The following is a 19,118-nucleotide window of genomic DNA, read 5'->3' as shown; positions in this document are numbered from 1 at the left end:
GACCCCTTATCCGGAAACCCATTATCCAGAAAGTTCCGAATTACAGAAAGGTCATCTCCCATAGACTCCATTCTCTGTAGTAATAAAACAGTACCTTGTACTTGATCCCAACTAAGATATAATTAATCCTTATTGGAGTCAAAACAATCCTATTGGGTTTAATTACTGTTTAAATATTTTTTTTAATAGACTTAAGGTAGGAGATCCGAATTACAGAAAGTCCCCTTATTTGGAAAACCCCAGGTCCCAAACAGTCCCATACCTGTATTGTCTGGTTACTCTAAGGGGCCCATTTACTAACATTCATTTTTTTCCCCCACAATTTGTAATTTTTGTTCTGAAAACATGAATTTTTTATTAAAAAAAAAAAGTTATTTTTTGGCATTTATTATAAATACACCATCTAAAAGCTGTCAATTAGTGAGGAACAAATTTTTTCACCAGGCATGGATTTGCAGCAAAATTCGGTATTTCACAATCTGCAAATTTGTTGGCAAAACGGGCGCAAAATTGTGGCGCAGAAAATAAAGTTGTGTAAAAAAAGGTGCGGCCGCGTCAACAAACTAAAAAAATATTTCGCTGTTTGGCATGTTTCTTTTTACATTTTTTGGTGAAGCAAAACGGGACAGATTCACTCATTACTACTGTCGCGCTCACGTAGAAGCCAATGGGAGTTTTCCTAGGCAAATTGTAACTGTAACTTTTATTTAATTCCTGAATTTAGAGGTTTTGTTTCTTTTTTACTAACATGCTCCTGGTATGTGGTGTTTTATCTGCCACATTGAGGAGATACTAATTTAGGGAGATATACAACCCCATAAATCCTTTTTACCCTAGGCCCTGGCCATTTCATAATTACTATATCTCCAGCTGGATCCACCGTTATTAACATCATTGTGAGACATTATTGCACACTGTACAAAGGTACAATTCCGTATTCTTTAATTGACGTTTATCAAGATTCGAATTTAGCCTAATTTCTTTTATAATTTGTAAGACCTTTTTTATTTTTTGTTACGCTCAGTTTCTGTGGCAACTCAATTTAAGATATTACCTCTGTAGGCTTTATATCCTTTCAAACATTGCAGGAACATCTGATGCATGATCTCTGCTACTGAACTAAATCCAAAGGAAATACACTTAAAACAACAAATTCCCCAAGGTGCATAAAATAGGCACAGTTTTCTACTTTTGTTAGACAAATTGCCTTAAATCCATATACAGACATCTAAAACTGAGAATGATTCTTCATTTGCCATTTCACCAAGTATTGTATTTCTTGTAGGTAGTGATGGGCGAAATGGAAGGAAAAATTAGCTGCGTGTCCAAAAATTGCAGCAAGAAATGGGGCGTCAAAAGAATATTCACGCAGCCAAAATTGTCGCAAGTATAGTCGCAGGCGTCAAAAGAATAGTCGCACGTCCAAAATTGTCACAAGAATAGTCCCAGGTGGCAAAAGAATAGTCGTGCGGCCCAAATTGTCACAAGAATAGTCACATGTCCAAAATTGTCGCAAGAATAGTCGCACGTCCAAAATTATCGCAAGAATAGTCGTACATAAAAAATTGTTGCGGGCGACAATATTTTTTTTCCGCTCAACATTTTCACCGTTTGGCTCATCACTACTTGTAGGTATAAGGACATTTTCTCCCCATGCATTCAGATTTAAAGCAGACCTTTTACTCAGACATAAAAAGTTTTATAATAAAAGTCATTTTCAATTTAAACATGAAACCCAGCCCAACCCTCATAGATTACTGGAAACAAATAACTCAATTTATTCACCAGGCATGCATTCGCTGCAAATTTCTGCATTTCCGCATTGGTGAATTGTTTTGTGAAAAAAAATTTTCGTTGCATGTCAAAATGGGCGCGGTCGCTGGAAAAAAATGCAGGCGGCAAAAAATAGCCGTGGCGACAAAAAATAGATGCGGGCGACAAAAAAATCGTGCGACAAATGTGTTTAGCAAATTTTTCGCTGTTTCGCAAATTTTCTTGCCGTTTTGCATACTTTATGGAGAAGCGAAATGGGACAGATTCGCTCATCACTACCCAGTACACACAAAAGAACAGCAATAGCTGAACTTCTCTATTTAGCCCGCAAACACATAACAAGCAAATGGTTATCAACAGAATCCCCAACATTAAATGGCTGGAAGACGTGTAAACCAAGTACTCCCCTATAGAGAAATCACCTATAAGAACAGAGGGCATCCAGACAATATGATAAAGTTTGGGGCCCATGGCTCGGAAACCCCCACACAGCAATACACTAAAAATTAGTCACGCATAAATGATCACCATAAAGATGCCTAGTGTCTCCGTACGACCACGGTGTCTTGCATTACTAACCCATAATCAACCCCAGGATTTGTCTGCGAACTATGTATAAAACTACATGTAAAAATAAAATAATCCACTTATAAGTCTTGCCATACTTGAAACTACTACTGTATAAACAATGCAACAACCCTGTTTATATTGTTTTTATTTGTAAACTCAATAAAGTGTTGAATAAAAAAAAAAATGAAACCCAAATTCTTTTTCTTAAAACATACATATCTGTTATAAATTCATTTAGAAATCTCAAATGTCAATCATATTTTGCCTTCCCCACTTTAATTTCTCAGGCATAGTGGCAGGGCAGGCAATTACTTTCACTTTCCATTCAACACTTCCTAGATGTCACTATAATCCTCATATTCCCCCTTCCTCCTCATGCACTATAATTGTGTATCCTGTGCGTGGTCATAGGCATCAGGTCTCCCTTTTCTGGCAAATACACAAGATTTGGATGATGCAAAGCTTCTCCCACAAAGTGGTGCCTGTTTTCTTCCTGTGATTGTGAATTCTGTAAACTGAAGACTGAAAAAACCTGACTAACACAATAGAAAAATAATTTGAAATTGTTTCTTAGGGTGACAGTTGAACATTTATGGGATTGATAGCCAAACCCATGTGCCCATGTGAAGGATGCACAGAACAGCTCAGAGACATCTAATTCTCTCAGTCACTGCAGATTCCACATGGAGTTATTAAGTAGCAGCTACTTGTCATGGCTCTTAAACGCCAGAAAATCCCCTGCCATAGACAATACTGAGAATTACCTCTGTTAAAACACATGTAAAGACAATTATCAGTAAATAATCAGCATTGTTTGTTTTTGTAGCTGTGCCAAATAGCTGCTACTAGTAGCTCTGTGTGTCTTCATCCTTAAAGTTTTCTCTAAGTGCCACTGGCATATATGTTTTGGCCTGTGCAATTGGTTATATACAGGCATGGGACCTGTCATCCTGCATGCTCGGGACCTGGGGGTTTCCAGATAAGGGATCTTTCTGTAATTTGGATCTCCATACTTAAATGGGCTTATTTATCAGTTTTCGAGTTTGTGAATTTGAGCTTGTTTTTTGAAACTGAATAAACTCACATATAGAATGCTTCCTTATTTATTTAATAAAAATGTAAACTTGTTTGAATAAAAAAACCTGAATACAGTACCTTGATTTTTTTAAGTTTACAAACTTGAATAAATATTTCAATTTGAAAATATGGCTTTGCCTAGGATAAATCCCATTAATGTCTATAGAGACTCACTTTTAGATGGCAAAGTTTTACATTTGACATCTGAGTTTTTGAACCATAATTTGAATTTGAATTTTTTTAGTGCAACTCGAATGTTGATAAATCATCCCCTACTAAAAAATATTTTAAACATTAAATAAACCCAATAGGATTTTTTTTGCCTCCAGGACTCATTATATCAATGAGTTAAGTACAAGGTATTGTTTCATTTTTACAAAGAAAAATATGTTTTAGAATTTTGAATAATTTAATTAAAATGTCTATGGGAGATGACCTCCCCGTAATTTGTAATTTACTGCGTAACATGTTTCCAAATAGCAGATTCCATACCTGTATCTACTTTTAAAGAAATATTCAAAGTAACTAGTAGCTAACTGATACCTGTATATTTTATATATCAATATATGACTCATGATTGGTGATTCCTCCACAAAAAGTTTGTCCATTACTCACACATTGTCACATGTTTATAGAGCTAATATTGAAAACTAATTTCCAGACACAGTTTATCATTTGTCAGTCTACTGCAGGTAGAAATAGCAAACTAATGAGTTTCACCAGAAGGATGATTACAGCTCCATATATCATGCTGAATGCTTTTTCATCTTTGTTTCCCCAGTGTTATTAATAAATAATGCAACCATGCACACAATATTTGCCCAAATTCATCTTTTTGCTCCCTATGAAACTTGGACTATTGTCAGACTCAAAACTCAAGACTTGATATTGTGTATATACAGTATTAGAGTAGCCTTACAACTGAACCAGTGTGAGCAGTTATACTAAAATTAAGATATAATCTACTGTTGATCTGTACTGTTAACACTGGTGTGTTTGCTTTAGAAACTCTAATAAAGTTTATATAAATAAAGATGCTGTGTAGCCATGGGGGCATCCATTTAAGCTGGGAAGAAGGGAGAAAAGACGCAGGTTACATAGTAGATCGCAGATATGTCCTGTAGAATACAATGTTGCTTTATCTGTTATCTGCTATGTAACCTGTGTCTTTTCTCCTTTTTTCCAGATTGAATGGCTGCCCCATGGCTACACAGCAGTGTATTTATATAAACTATAGTAGGGTTTATTAAAATGCACAAAACCTTTACCAGTGCAGGGCAACAGTACATTATGTTTCAATTACTTTGATACATTTTCATTTCTTGGTGTTACTGTTCCTTTAAATTATACATACAATGATTGGTGCCACTATTTATTAAACTTAGCATTGTTAACATTTCACCATTCATGATGCTGCTTGTGCTTTGTCTCTTTATGGGCACTCCCTGGAACACATCACTGCATCAACCCCATCTCTTACAGCTCAGCATTCTAATATCCCCCATTTAAGGGTATCCAACTTGTATTTTATTCACCAGTGGGAGGTCACCTATATACCACAGTAATGGAATTATCTTGTATCTTGTATTCTTCTTCTGCTAGGTAGGTTATGAATTTTATCTACTTACTAGGGTCACTAAATACATGTGGTAAACACAGATTTATCAAAATGTGAGTTGAATACATAAAAACTTACCCATGTTCTGTTAATTTCTTGGGATTTTTAGATGCTTATTTATCAATAGGTGAGGGAGTTCACCAATTGATACATTTGTTTATTAAAATTCCATAGGAATGAATAGAAAGTGAGTTAGTTTTATGTATTTAGTGCTAAACAAACATTTATATAAATTTGCCCATTAATATATATAGTTTACTACCATGTATTTAGTCATTTCCATTGTCTTAAATTGACTAACCATTTCACTCTTAATATAGACGGTGGTACAAAGACATCAGTGCCTCAGTAGACATTACTTTTATTTGAGCCAAGCAATGATTACTGTGATAATTGCTATTCATTAAGACAGAAAGCTTTTTAAATGTCAAAAACCTATACTGAAATAGAACTCCAGGTGGCACTCTATATATTAATGAAAAAATATCAACATGCATTAACACGTAACAAATGTGAATGGATTAAATATGTTTCCTGATTTATCTGCATTATACAAGATAAGACTAGTATATGTTATCATGTGTTATATATTGTATATATTCTTGTATTATGTAATGCATGCATTACAATAAATACTGAATTATTAGACCCACTAATTGTGTACTGAAAATGTAAAAATTTATGTTACAAAAAGCTGATTCATTCACATGCCACTCCCTGCCACTCCGATGTACGATTGCCAAGATAATCATATATCTATTGGAGGTTATTTTAGGATTGCAGCAAGTAATTTGGTTCAACTTTTTGTGTAGCCTTCTGGTAAAATATATATAAGACAAACCAGCAGGCAATTTGGTTGCCAAAGAGTTATGAGCCAGCCACAGGTTTTACTACTGTTAACAAATGGCAATATAACTAGATAATTATGGGGTTTCTTTCTGTTTTTTTTTCACTTATGTCCGAGTGTTTCACCTGAAGGTTCTGGTTCTTACATCAAAATGTTGCTTGTATTTGTGGGTGTCCTCTTCCGAATAGCAAACAGAAGTGAAGAAGCTCAGCTATAGGCTTATTCAATGGCAAGTGTTTCTATACAGCTTACTGCTGGACAATGGACTGGAACCTGCATTGCCCTAAAACAGCTGATTCTCTAGGAGGTGATTTATCAAATTTCAAAGTTGTTAAAAAAAAAAAAAAAAAAGTGACCGGAAAAAAAACTGCCACCAAACTAGTGCAACTTGTTTTTCTTGAGCATAAAACAACATTATAGAAAACAATTTGCACCCAAGCAAGAATCACATTGTTCCATTCATCTTCAGTGAGGCTGACAATCTTGAATGTTTTAATAAACTTGGAATAAATAAAAATCTAAAGTTGTTAGAAACTATTTCCATTAACTTATATAAAAACTCACCAGTTCTTACATGCCAAGTTTTTACTGGCACATTTTTTTTTCTTTAATAAATCCCCAATACTTGAGTTCCAGAAAAAAATTGCATGTATAATTGCATTCATGAAAATGCCAACTCAGTATTTGGTAAATCTGCCCATAAGTGTGTATGATGTATGTGCAGCTGTGGGGGGGGGGGTGTACCAGTGTGTTTAGGTAGAGGATGCATGCTGTGACTGATTAGGTATATGTCATTTGTGGTTCTTAAGGGTGCCTCATTATCCTATCTCTGTAGGTATCAAAAATAATTTTGCCAATCAGGCTGGTGAAATACTGGGTAGGTGGCATCCCTAGTGGCCATATGTGTGTATGTTTGTGGGGAAGGAGTGCAAACTGATCTTTCAGTAACACTCCAAGAACAAGAATCACCTGCAAAATTTCAACCTGTCTCCACCTTCTGTTGCACAAAAAGCAATTTGAGTAACTGGTCAGTGCTTGAGGCTAGAAGAGCAAAACAGAGTGCATCTCAGACCTGGGACAGTGCAGCCTGGGAAGATGAATGACTATATACTTATATAAAAAACAGAATAGCTGCAATGTGGTCTATTACACAATTGCACACATTCATCATCAGCACAATGTTAGCCAAGCTATGTACTCCATGTTGCCCTAGGTTTGCCAGTTTACCTCTTATTATAAGGGTTCACAAAGGCATTGCAGCCTGCAAATAGAAATATATTCTTGATGCGGGGGTTACCCCATTCTGCTGAAATGCAAATGTTACATGTGTAGTATCTGAGTGCTTGCCACAGTGGCTAATGTGCTTATGAATAAGAGTTCTGCAGTTACCATCTGCTCTGAATTAGACATTAATGGCAGATTTTTAAAACTATCTGAACCCCAATACATTATTAATTTGTATTTGTTTTAGGCATAATTATATGCATTGCAACATCATACTAGCACCAAATTTTCCAAACACACATAGGCACAAATATGCAGCATTTTGAGATAATGGAAAATTATTAAAACAACATTGCTCTGGTGTTGCTTAAATGTATTTTTTTGCAATGCATTTTTTTGGAAATGAACATTGTTGGTACAAACATGGTTCAGTTTCAGTTATACCAAAGCAATGGGGAGAGTGTGGAATCCCTTTGGGTAGAGATTTCAGCAGGGCTAAAGGTTACAAAGAAAATTATCATTGGTGCATGCTATAAACCACCACAATCAAATAATTCAAATTTTTCAAAATTGTTTTTTTTTTCCTGTAACAATAAAACAGTTCCTTCTACTTGATCCCAACTAAGATAAAATTAATTTTAGTAGACAGATTATGGGGATACAAATTACAGAAAGACTCCATGTCCGGAAAACCCCTAATCTCGAGCATTCTGGATAACGGGTCCCATTGCAATAGTCTGGATCTCATAGTTACTAAAGATAGGCAATATGCATCAGAGGGAATAAATTATCCCTTAGTTGCTGTGTTTACACAAGCCTCCTAAACAATCAAAGAAGATTATCTAAGAACTACATCTTTTATTTTAAATCATTTCTTACATTTGTTGCTGTAAAATATTTTACGCTCATTTAAAATATGCCTCCTTCTGAGTAATGCCCTAAAAATCAAAAAGTTGAAATCTCATGACCCATATTAGCCAAGTAAGTATGTTAAAAAGCAGCAACTGACAGGTTACTAGACCTTGGCTAAACACCTTTAATTACATTACCTCTTAAATGTGTTTTTCTTGTGGGCTTTGTGGATATTTTTAATATTGGTACTTAACACTGGTGAGCACCAACTGCATGATTCAAAGGTTGCATAGAAGTAGTTAGGCTGATGTTTATTTGGATTGTTTCCCTTAAACAAGTATTTACAAACCACTTCCTTTATGTTATGACCTTAATGCATCATGCACAATAATTACAAAATAAAGGACTGGTTTTAACTTTGGCAAAGGAGTGCAGCCTCTTTTTCCCTTTTTTTTCTGTCATCATCCACAATACAAATGTCAGTGCAACAGATATCAATTAACTTTTCCTTTATCTCATATACAAACCCTGCACTCACTGAATGCTCATTCTCCTAATAACCTATATTTGTAAAATAACACCAACCATGCAATAACCTACAAGTACAAAAAAAGTGAGTAGGTATCTTGACATTACATTTTCTTACATGTTGTAGATCAAAATGTGGTGCTTCTTGGATGGATTAATGCAAATAATGTTTTTTTGTGAAAAAAGTGATAGCGCAATTAATATTCAGTTAACACTTACAATCCACTACCGGGGGGGGGAGGATTTGTGCTGGGCCCCGTGAAATCTTCTTCCGTAAGGGGCCTTGGTCGCATTGCAAAAGTTACGCAAATGCGTATAAGGTTACACCAAAACTTACACAATTTGCGTAAGTTGCATATTAAGCAAAAGACAATGCAGAGAAGCTTTGCAGGGACAAACTCCACTGACCACCAATGAATTAAAAAACTTAAATTAAATTTCACTGCCCCAGTGAACTGACTGAAACTTTCGTAACTTACATATTAAATCCACTGACCCCCCAATTAAAATGAACTACTACTGACTATTTACTGGGCCCCACAGCAATTTTATTGGGACCTAAACATACGCAGTTTACGTAACTTGTGCAAAAACTGCATATCATTACTTGCATATCAAGGTACAGGTAGGTGGAACGGAATTAAATCTAACTTCCCAATCAGGGCCGGATTTCCCAATTGGCTGCCCCCGGTAACACGCCCCTCCCCAGTGCGCATGTCCCCACTGCTCCGTATGGAGACAAAACTTTTAAAATTTTGGTGCGGCGGGGTGGCATGCCGCCCCAAGGTTTCTGCCGCCCTAGGCCCGGGCCTTTGTGGCCTCTCCACAAATCCGGGCCTGTTCCCAATGAACTTACTGACTTGCTAGCACATTAATAAATGGAACTCTTTATATGAGCTGCTTATTATAGAGTAACATCAGCTGTTTATATTGCACACACAAGGTGGTGGCTATAGTTTTGGTACCCCAAAGTTTCTGATGGTGGCCCTGAACATCTATAATAATACTTACACAATCTTCCAGCAATATGTGACCCTTCACTCAGTCACCGAAAAGCATTCTGCAGTATTACAAAAAAAAATTAAAAAAATCATAAATTGTTTTGGACCCCATGTGCTTTTTAACTTTTCTAGTGTACATTTTTAACCACAATCTTACCACTTGTATGGGTGAGATACTAAGCAATGCATGCCATTTATTTCTAGTATTCCCAAACTAGTTTACCAAAACTGCCTTTTCTACAGATTTCATACTGCTATATTGCTGCTCATAAGTTACCAAATGCTTCAATTACTGAAAACAGAAAGAAGTCTGTCAGGACTTAACAGAATATGTCTCTGCAGTTAAACAGACAAATAGACAGATTGTGTAATATATACAGAGTGGAATTGCAGTTTTTAGACAACATTGCTCCTATTACAGTACATAAAGCCTTCTTGATTGAACACACTAAATAGCACTACAAGGTGACCAGGTGCTGAACATAAGATTGCTTTTTACATTGCATGATGAAAGATAAAAAGAGACCTTATTGAAACCAATCTCAATTTAAGTATACAAAGTATAAGTACTGTAGACAAGAAAATCCTTCTATCACCATCAGTTCTCAGCGGTACAGTTTTCTGTAACTGACTACAGACTAGGGAAAACACAAGAAAAGTAGTTAAAGCAGAAAATATATCCAATGGAAAAAAATGTATAAACAATTTTTCTGTTGTGCATAATTAATGTACATAAAAGCAATTAGTGACCCATTCGCCAGTGTTTTATACTGCACTAATGCTCAGTGTATATAATAAAAATAGCCCTACAAAATGGGCCTCCTGCAAGTGAAAAATTGCAATGTAATAACTGTATAATGAAGGAGAATTACGCTGCAAATGCAATATTCTATTTGCTGTTATGACCTTTATTATATTTACCCAATAGTTTCAAAGACAGCAGAAAGGGTATTATGTGTCATGGCAATGTTTTATAGCAAACAGCTATTTGATCTTCAGTTTAACAATTTTGATAAATAATGTGGTTGTAATATAAATATCATTTAAAATTTGTAGCACTTTGAATTAACAGAAATTAAAATTTAGCATGTGGAAAAAGTAAGTACACACCTACATATATCACTAAACCTTTACTAGCATGCTTCAGTTAGGCTTAAGTAAGCAAATATCGGATTGATATGGGCCGCTGGGCTAGCAAATGTATCCATGTTACTACACTGCCTGTTGTGAGATCATCTTTGTTGGCATGAAAGACTGTTTGCTTGTGTTTACATGACTGAGTACAATAATCTATATGTATACAGTCATTATTTGCATAGAGAAAGATAAAAAAAACATTGCTAGAGCCCAATTTTCGGCCTGTGTATATTTATATTATCGGTGTTACAGCACACAATACGTAAACTCATTTCAATAGCTCATAATCTACATGAGGCCTTCTTTGTCTATTTGGGTACTAAACCTTACAGCACATTTAAAACCGTTAATTCCCCATGTTGCACTTACTCTTTACTCAGGAGCACAACATGGAAAAGCAGGGAAACCACAACTAATTAAGGTACATGCACGAGAGAATACTTCTTAAGGCTGATTGGCAGCTACTGTAGAAGCTGACCTATACTAGCTAGAATACTGACCTATAATTTGTACACAAAAGAAAACAATTAGACTAATATTTCCTCTAGCTGCCATTCAGACTTTATAATAAATATGATCTGTGTACCTTAATGTACAGGTGTTTCACTGCGAGCATGATAAGGTCTATGGGGTAGGATGTGGCACTTATTTTGAATGAAAAATTGACACAGATTATTATGAACATAACTGGATCCTTTTTTGTTTTAATTACTGTTGTCTGGAGAATATTAATTATGTTGCCTAATATTTCATGCACTGGCTTTTACTAAATACAGTATATCCTGGTAATAAGCACATAAATGAGGATAACAAAAAATGACATGAGAAGTGTTAGATGAAAAATAAGTCATACAACATGTAGTTTTTTCTGCCCCAATAAACAACGACAGCTATGATAGCATATTGATAGCATATCAGTCACGAGGCCCAGCTCTCTAAAGGTTGCCATAAATGTACCATTTGCGATCTTTCCTGCGCCTTCAATGGCCATGATTAATATCCAAAGCTTTTGCGGTAACGGTCATCTCGTTGATCCGCCATACACGTACCAATTATCGTGAGAAACAGGGTTTTGTACAATAATATGAATGCGTGTATTGCCAGCATAAGAGTGAAGACACATGGAGCTTCTAGTAGCAGCTACTTATCATGGCTACAAAAATAGACAATGCTAATCATTTACTGATAACTGTCTCTACCTGTGTTTTACCAGAGGCCATTCTCAGTATTCCCTATGGCAGGGTATTTTCTGGTGTTTAGTGGCCATGACACATAGCTGCTATAAAGCAGCTCTGTGTGTCTTCGCCCTTAGGCTAATGCCCTATGACGCCCTGGCGACCATCCCCCACAGTATCATAAATTACCCTAGGTCAGTTCATTTTTGCCTTTGGTGACAGGTTAGAAATGTTGCTAACAAATTGACAAATCCTGTATTTTTTAATTACCTTGTCCTTTAAATGGATGAATTGAGAAAGAGCAAAACGTGTTGGTCTCTACAATACCAGTATATTGTAATGTAGGCTCTCCAGCATCTTATCAGGCCCCATTAAGACTCTTCAGATATTGCAAATAATTGAAATTTTTTTTTCCAAGGGTAATAATGTGTTATAAACTGTCATTAGCAGAGGAAGCACTCTAACATACAAAGTTTGGTGTAAAAGATCCTTCACACAAGAATTTGCAAGGGACCAATAAAAGCATAACCAAATAGGCATAAAAAAATCATGTGACTCCTGAAATACTATTGTATGGAGGAGAACTGATACAATATTACAATATTTAAAGTTAGACCTAAAGAACAGAAAGGGATAAGCAACTTAAATTAGAATTACTTTATCTTTCATTATGCCAAAAAGAACCGACGAAAAAAGAACAGTCTTTGGGTGGGGGGTCCCTTTAAGATTGAGACTATGTAAGAATAATGAATGTTAAGGACATAGGAAACTGTTTAAGGGGATAATGTTTTTAAATAAGACTGATGGAGTATGTTTTTATGGATTTTTATGTATTAATTTTTGCAGATCTATACCCATTGTTTGAATTATGCCTTGCTTATGGAGGTTTCACTTATGGACACTGAATACTGGGAAGGATGGTTCATTTTGTATAATGTAATTCATCAAAGTTTTTGGGAATCATGTATTGCACAATTTGGATAAAGTTTTTTAGAGTGTTTTAAAGGTTAATATATCAACCAAACAATCACATATGTTAATGTTGTGACTATTTAATCATGTGCACTGGTGTGTCTGTATGCCTGACGAAGGGGTACGCCCCCGAAACGTTGCTTTTTGAATAAACACGCAGGGGCCAAGCCCTGCTTGCACTTTACTTGTTGTGCTGGCTGAAATATTTTGACCGGACTATGTGGAGAGTGCTGACTCTCTAGGCTGTGCACCAAGTAGTAATTCTCTGGAGGAGGTAAGGTTGTGCTGGTATAAAAAAAAATTTCCTATTGGGTCCCTTTAAGATGAAAAGGTTGTTTTTTTTTCCCAAAGTTTCATACATTCATGTGAGACATGCTAGACTAATAACAAGCTGGATTTCAGAGATTTTAATTTTTTTCTTCATTTCTGAGAAATGAAATATTATAAGGGCAAGGCAGAGACTCTTTGCCTTGGGGTTTGTATAGGAAGAAAATCCAGTTTGGGCAGCTACTTTTACCCTACCTGTGTTAAACCTCTTCATTTTTGCGGAAGCCATAGATGTAAATGTCAAGTTGATAAACTACTAAAAGTCATTAAACGTTCCACAGCAAACTATTAGCAGCTACCAAGCTATGTTTCATTTTTGTGATACTACATGAGAGTTATCTAGTTTTGCCTTTATGCAGCTGAAACTACTGAATGTCCCCTGAGGACTGTTCACAGAGGTAATCTCTAACACAGTTATGCTTCTAGGTTGACATGATTTGTTATTGCTGACTAATATATTACAAAGAAAAGTATATAACATGAATTAATATTTACATTTAAACAATATAAAAACATGATTATGTTAGTAGTGTACGTTAAGCTGCATCTGTAAATGTTTTCTTCTTCCTTTTATCTCTATTAAGCCGTTTAGGTGGGTCCTAAAGGGCACCTATTGGGGAGAAAATTGTTTCCCCCACTGCAGGCTGAAATAGACTGTTCCCCATCGCAGACTGAAATAGACTGTACTCAGGTTAGGAAAATAATACAATTTTCCAAAAAATACTCCCTCCCCCCAGTGTTATGGAGCTCTCTCTGGGAGGGAGTTCCCGATGTGGGCGGCCATGTTGGAAAACAATATTTGCGGCCCCAGCTGTTCTCCTGCAATTGTTTTCCCCAACTGGAGTATGGGTTCTATGGTGGGGGAAACTTCTAGGCAATATTAATCAGTTACATTTAATCGGTTTATTCAATTTATAATAATCACTTGAACAATGAACTTCTCAGATTTGGGGATACCAGGGTTGTCATCATTATCGTAGTTATCAAGTTCTCTAGTGAGCCCTTGATTTTCCAGTCTGAAATTGCCTGTGATTAAGGCTTGGCCTAGCTTACTGGCTTTTATATTTGCAATGAGCGTTTAGCAGTTTGCTCTTCATTAACGTAAGGAGCAACATACACTTGCAATTACTAATGCCTGTTGCCCTATCTATTTTCTACACACACAGCTTTAGTCTTATTACAAATTCCCACTTTAGCATTTTCAGCTCATTCAAATCATTCCTCATATATTTAAATAACCCCTCTTCTTCTTTCCTATTCAAAATATGGTATTGCCTACAATATTTATTCCCAGTCACGTAACTCATTTATCCAGGTGTCAGCATTACCATACTACTTATACTATGCCATATATTCAAGCTCAAACATTTTACCAGTAAGTCTTTGATTTAGTGAATATATATTTGATATACTGAATAATTCTAAAAGTGAAAACCCACCTGCACCTCACATGAAAGAATGCTCCTTTGAATATACACAATATAACAAGCCATTTAATACTCCATCTAAATTACTGCTGTACCACAAAAGTTTGGTTCCTCCCTTTTAAAACCTTTTCTTTAATATGTATATTCACACACAAAAGTTATTTCCCTTATAGCTGAATGTGTAGCCTCTAACTAGCAATAAAATACACATTACAATTTAATTAAATCATGATTTGCTGTTCAGGTATCTTTCAAACTTATACAATAAAAGATTTTAAAATGTCTCATGCAATCTGGTCACCCAGTCACTAAAAACAGACCTAAAAATAGTATTTTATTAACAGTATGGGCATTTCAAATGAAAGTGCCGGCAATAATAAGTAGCCTGGGTAGCAAGAAGCATTTAAAAAGCTGTTAGCTGTCAGTAAATTCAAAATCAAATTCTTTGATGGACTATAATCTGTAGTGCGAGCAATCAATTAATTGTTTTTTATGTACTTTATTCTGCTTTCTGCCTATTATTTGATTCTACTTACTTACTGTAATTAGTATTATTAAATATCTAAAAATGCGTTAGGGACTAATTTGGGCTCATTATTTAAGGATTTGTATGCTGTATTTCCAGAGGATTTATATAAATAACACTTTCAGTTAAGTATAACTATTTGTTTTGAATCAAGCCCTCTTCAATAGAAGAAAGTCTTAGAATATGCTATTCTGGCTGTGCTGTTCTTTTACTGTATGTTTTTAACGATGAATTAAGGAACTTTTTTTGGTTATCGTTGAAATTTGTTTTGTGTATCAATGGTCACATTTTTTATGTTATGTTTTTTTGTTATGCGGAGATCTGTTTTTAAAAGTGGACAAAAGAGAAATGTTTGTCAGTGGAGAAGATTGGTAAAGAATTATTCTAAATATACCGGTATGGGAACCCTTATCTGGAAACCCATTATGCAGAAAGTGCTGATTTATAGGAAGAACATCTCCTATAGACTCCATTTTAATCAACTAATTCAGATTTTTAGAAAAAGTTTTCTTTTTCTCTGTAATAATAAAACAGTACCTTGTACTTGATCCTAACATATAATTTATCCTTATTAAAGGCAATACCATTATATTGGGTTAAATTAATGTCTAGATTATTTTTAGTAGACTAAGGGGCACATTTATCAATGTACGATTAAGTCCGAATACAACATTTTTTTATTTTTTCTAAGTTTTAGAACTGTGTGTATTTTAAACGATATTTTCGGTAATTTGCGTAACTTTTTCGTACTTTGCACAACAATTTGTGCGACAAAATCATATTTGTCGCAATGAGTAAGAAAGTTTCGGAATTGATTCAAGCTTCAGTATCGTGACTTTCTTTGGCCAGGTTGGAGCTGCAGAGTGCCATTGAGTCTTTTGGAAAGCTTCACACATCATGTATTGAAGTGTCAAAGTCAGAAAGGGTTTTGCGCCAATTACGAACGTTGTGATATGAAAATTTCGTGACTATCGGATCGCCATTTGCAAACGATCATTTCAATACGAAAACTTCAGGACTTTCAAGTGCAAAATTTTCGTATTCAAACGAAAACAATTTTTTTTTTCAATTGCGATCATCAGAAACGATCGGATTTCATGATTCGGATTCGGACATTAGTGAATCTGCCCCTTAAGGTATGAAGATGCAAATTACATAAAGACCCCTTATCCAGCAAACCCCAAGCCCTAAGCCTTCTGAATAACAAGTTCTGTACCTGTTCCTTTAAAAGAGAGGACGCCTATCACATGTTTTACTCAAAAGTTTGTCTTGTTCTTTGGCTACTGTAGAACAGTGCAAACATTTTTATCTGAGCTATTAAACACATGTATGTATAGAATTTGGAGGTCCCTCTTTAAAACAGTTTGAAATAGGGCAGTTATGTCACAGGGGCGGAGAAGAGGCAGGTCAGTGATGTCACAGGAACGGGACTATGATGCAACAACCGGCGATTGGCTGATCCCCGCCTCAGTCTCAGTGAGTCCTGCCCAGTTTTCCTAATTTGGAAAACCGGGCAGGAGGTTTCGACCTGGACAGCACTTCTGAAAACCAGGCTGTCTGGGTCAAAACCAGAAAGGTGGCAACCCTAGTTAGAGTGCTCTTCAAAAATAAGAAAAAGAAAGAATTGCATGCACACCAGTTATATGTTACACATAGAACAGTATCAGTAGAACTTACTGTGCTGCTCTGTTTTGTCCCGCCTGGTAAATTATCTTTCTGTTCATGTACAGTAGCATCATAACAGCATGTGGATTATCCCAAGTCTTGCTGGATCTTCTACGCATTAGTCTAAGCATCATTGTTAAACCTTTTTAAGCCCCTCACTAAAACTAGTTGGAGCAATCTATTCACATGGCATGGCCTATGAATGGGGGTGGTGGTGCCCGAAACGCGTAGGCTCTTATGTTTAAAAGCTGAGCAAATAAAGATACTGTTTTTGTTGGAGGATTGCCCATTGTACTCACCCAAATTAGACAAAGATCCAATAGGAATATGTGATGCTAGGTGCCTAGGCAGCACATCAAGCAGAAACTAGGCAGCATGTTTTCTTTTTACATTGTATTTCTACAAAATTGTGACAACGATGGTGGCTGTAAGGTATCAGGCATGGGGACTTGTAAAATCTCTCAGTATTTTGATGAACAAATATATAGTTTAGGAGACCACAAGGAGTCAAATGTGTGCATTTTGCTAGATGTGTACCTTCATTCTCCTTTACATAGGTAGTGGTGAGCACAGATCTTTCTTTGCTACTAAAATACTCACTTGGGAGTCATTTATAAACACTGGGCAAATTTGCACCTGGGCAGTAACTTATGGCAACCAAACAGATGATTGCTTTCAGTGTTCAACCTGCAGCTGGCTGGGAAAATCTAACCACTGATTTATTGCTATGAGTTACTGCCCAGGTGGAAATTTGTTCAAGGTATGGGATCCCTTATCCATAAACCTGTTATCCAGAAAGGCCATCTTCCATAGACTCCATTATAAGCAAAAAATTCTAATTTTTAAAAATGATTTCCTTTTTCTCTGTAATAATAAATTTTTCCACCACAAAATAATTTTGTTTCTAGAATTTTTGGGGAGGTAGTTGTTTTTATTTTTTTTAAAGTAATATTGTTTGTAGTTATTTAGTGACTCATAGCCACATAATATGCTTCATACTTGTTAAGCTATATTTGTGATTCCATTCTTCAGACAAATTTCTTCCCTCACTTCTTGTGTGGGATAATGTATGATTTCTGATAAGATCTGTTTTGAAAAATGTAGCACTTGTTATATTTAACATAACTTCTGTTATATTTAGTGGTTTGTAGTAATGAGTGAACTTTTTCACCAGGCATGGATTTGCAGCGACATTACGCATTTTACCATCTCCAAAGTTTTTTACAAAACTGCAGCAAAAATTCACAGAAACAAAAAAAAAAAAGTTGCCGCAAAAAACGCCCGTTGACTTTAATGAATTTTGAGTAAGAAAAATGTTAAAATTTGTTGTTTGTAAAAATTGTCGTATGTATAAAAAAGTCGCCCATTGACTTGTCATGTTGTGGTCGTGTCAAATTGGTCACGGTTCCGCTAAAGTGGATGCCGTCACACCAAAATAGGCAGGGTTGTGTCAAAATAGGTGCTGTTGTGTCAAAATGGCATGGTCGCATCCAAAAAGTTGCGTGCCCAAAGAAATTGCGTTTGGGGAATTTTTCGCTATTTACCATTTTTTCTGAAGTTTCAATAATATTTGGGGGATGCAAAACGGGACAGTTTCTCTCATCACTACTCATCACTAGTGGTTTGTAACATATGTCATTCATACCTAATTTGAGTATTTCTTTTGTACCTCTTCTCTACAGGTTAATCCAGGGCTTCTTCACTTTTTTCTGTTCCCCGTTTATTCTGCTTCATACAGTTTCTTAATAATTATACTGTCTCCCTGCAACCTCTGCAGTTCCCTCTGTAGTCTGACCCTAATATAAAGCTTGTAACAGAAGGATATTTGGCCAAGTTTTTCATTAACCTTAAATCCTCCTTCAGCTTAATATTATTGGCCCTTAATTATCCTCTAGTCCTCTCTGAACTATGACCCAACAATAGCAGTATTTCAGGTTTCCCATTACTCACGCTTTTCCTCTATATTATTTAGTTTGTCAGAACTCACACCCAATCACTCCTCACAAGTCTTCTGCAATCACTCTGCATAACCTAGAACATGTATATTGAAATATGAGTAATATAGAGTCATGTGAAAAAGGAAGTACACCCCATGTGAAATTTTGAACATGTGGATATATCAATATTTGATCTTCATTTAAACAGTATATAAAAATAAAAGCGATTCAATAAAATACAAAATAATAACCCCAATACCTAGTATTGCCCCTTTGGCAGAAACAACCTCAAGTAGGTGAGTGAATCCTGTTAGATTTGGCTTTGTTGAAAGATTTGTGAAACTGCAAAAATTTGCAAAAAGCATTGAAGTCAATGGACTTTTTTCACTGTGACTCTTAATATTCTGCATTATCTTTTTTTTGTGGCCATTGGCATTCTTGGCCAATTTTGTAAGCCAGAAA

The sequence above is a fragment of the Xenopus tropicalis genome, chromosome 5 (genome assembly GCF_000004195.4).
Source record: "Xenopus tropicalis strain Nigerian chromosome 5, UCB_Xtro_10.0, whole genome shotgun sequence".
In the NCBI taxonomy this organism is placed as follows: domain Eukaryota; kingdom Metazoa; phylum Chordata; class Amphibia; order Anura; family Pipidae; genus Xenopus; species Xenopus tropicalis.
Note: the sequence above shows the minus strand (reverse complement) of the source record.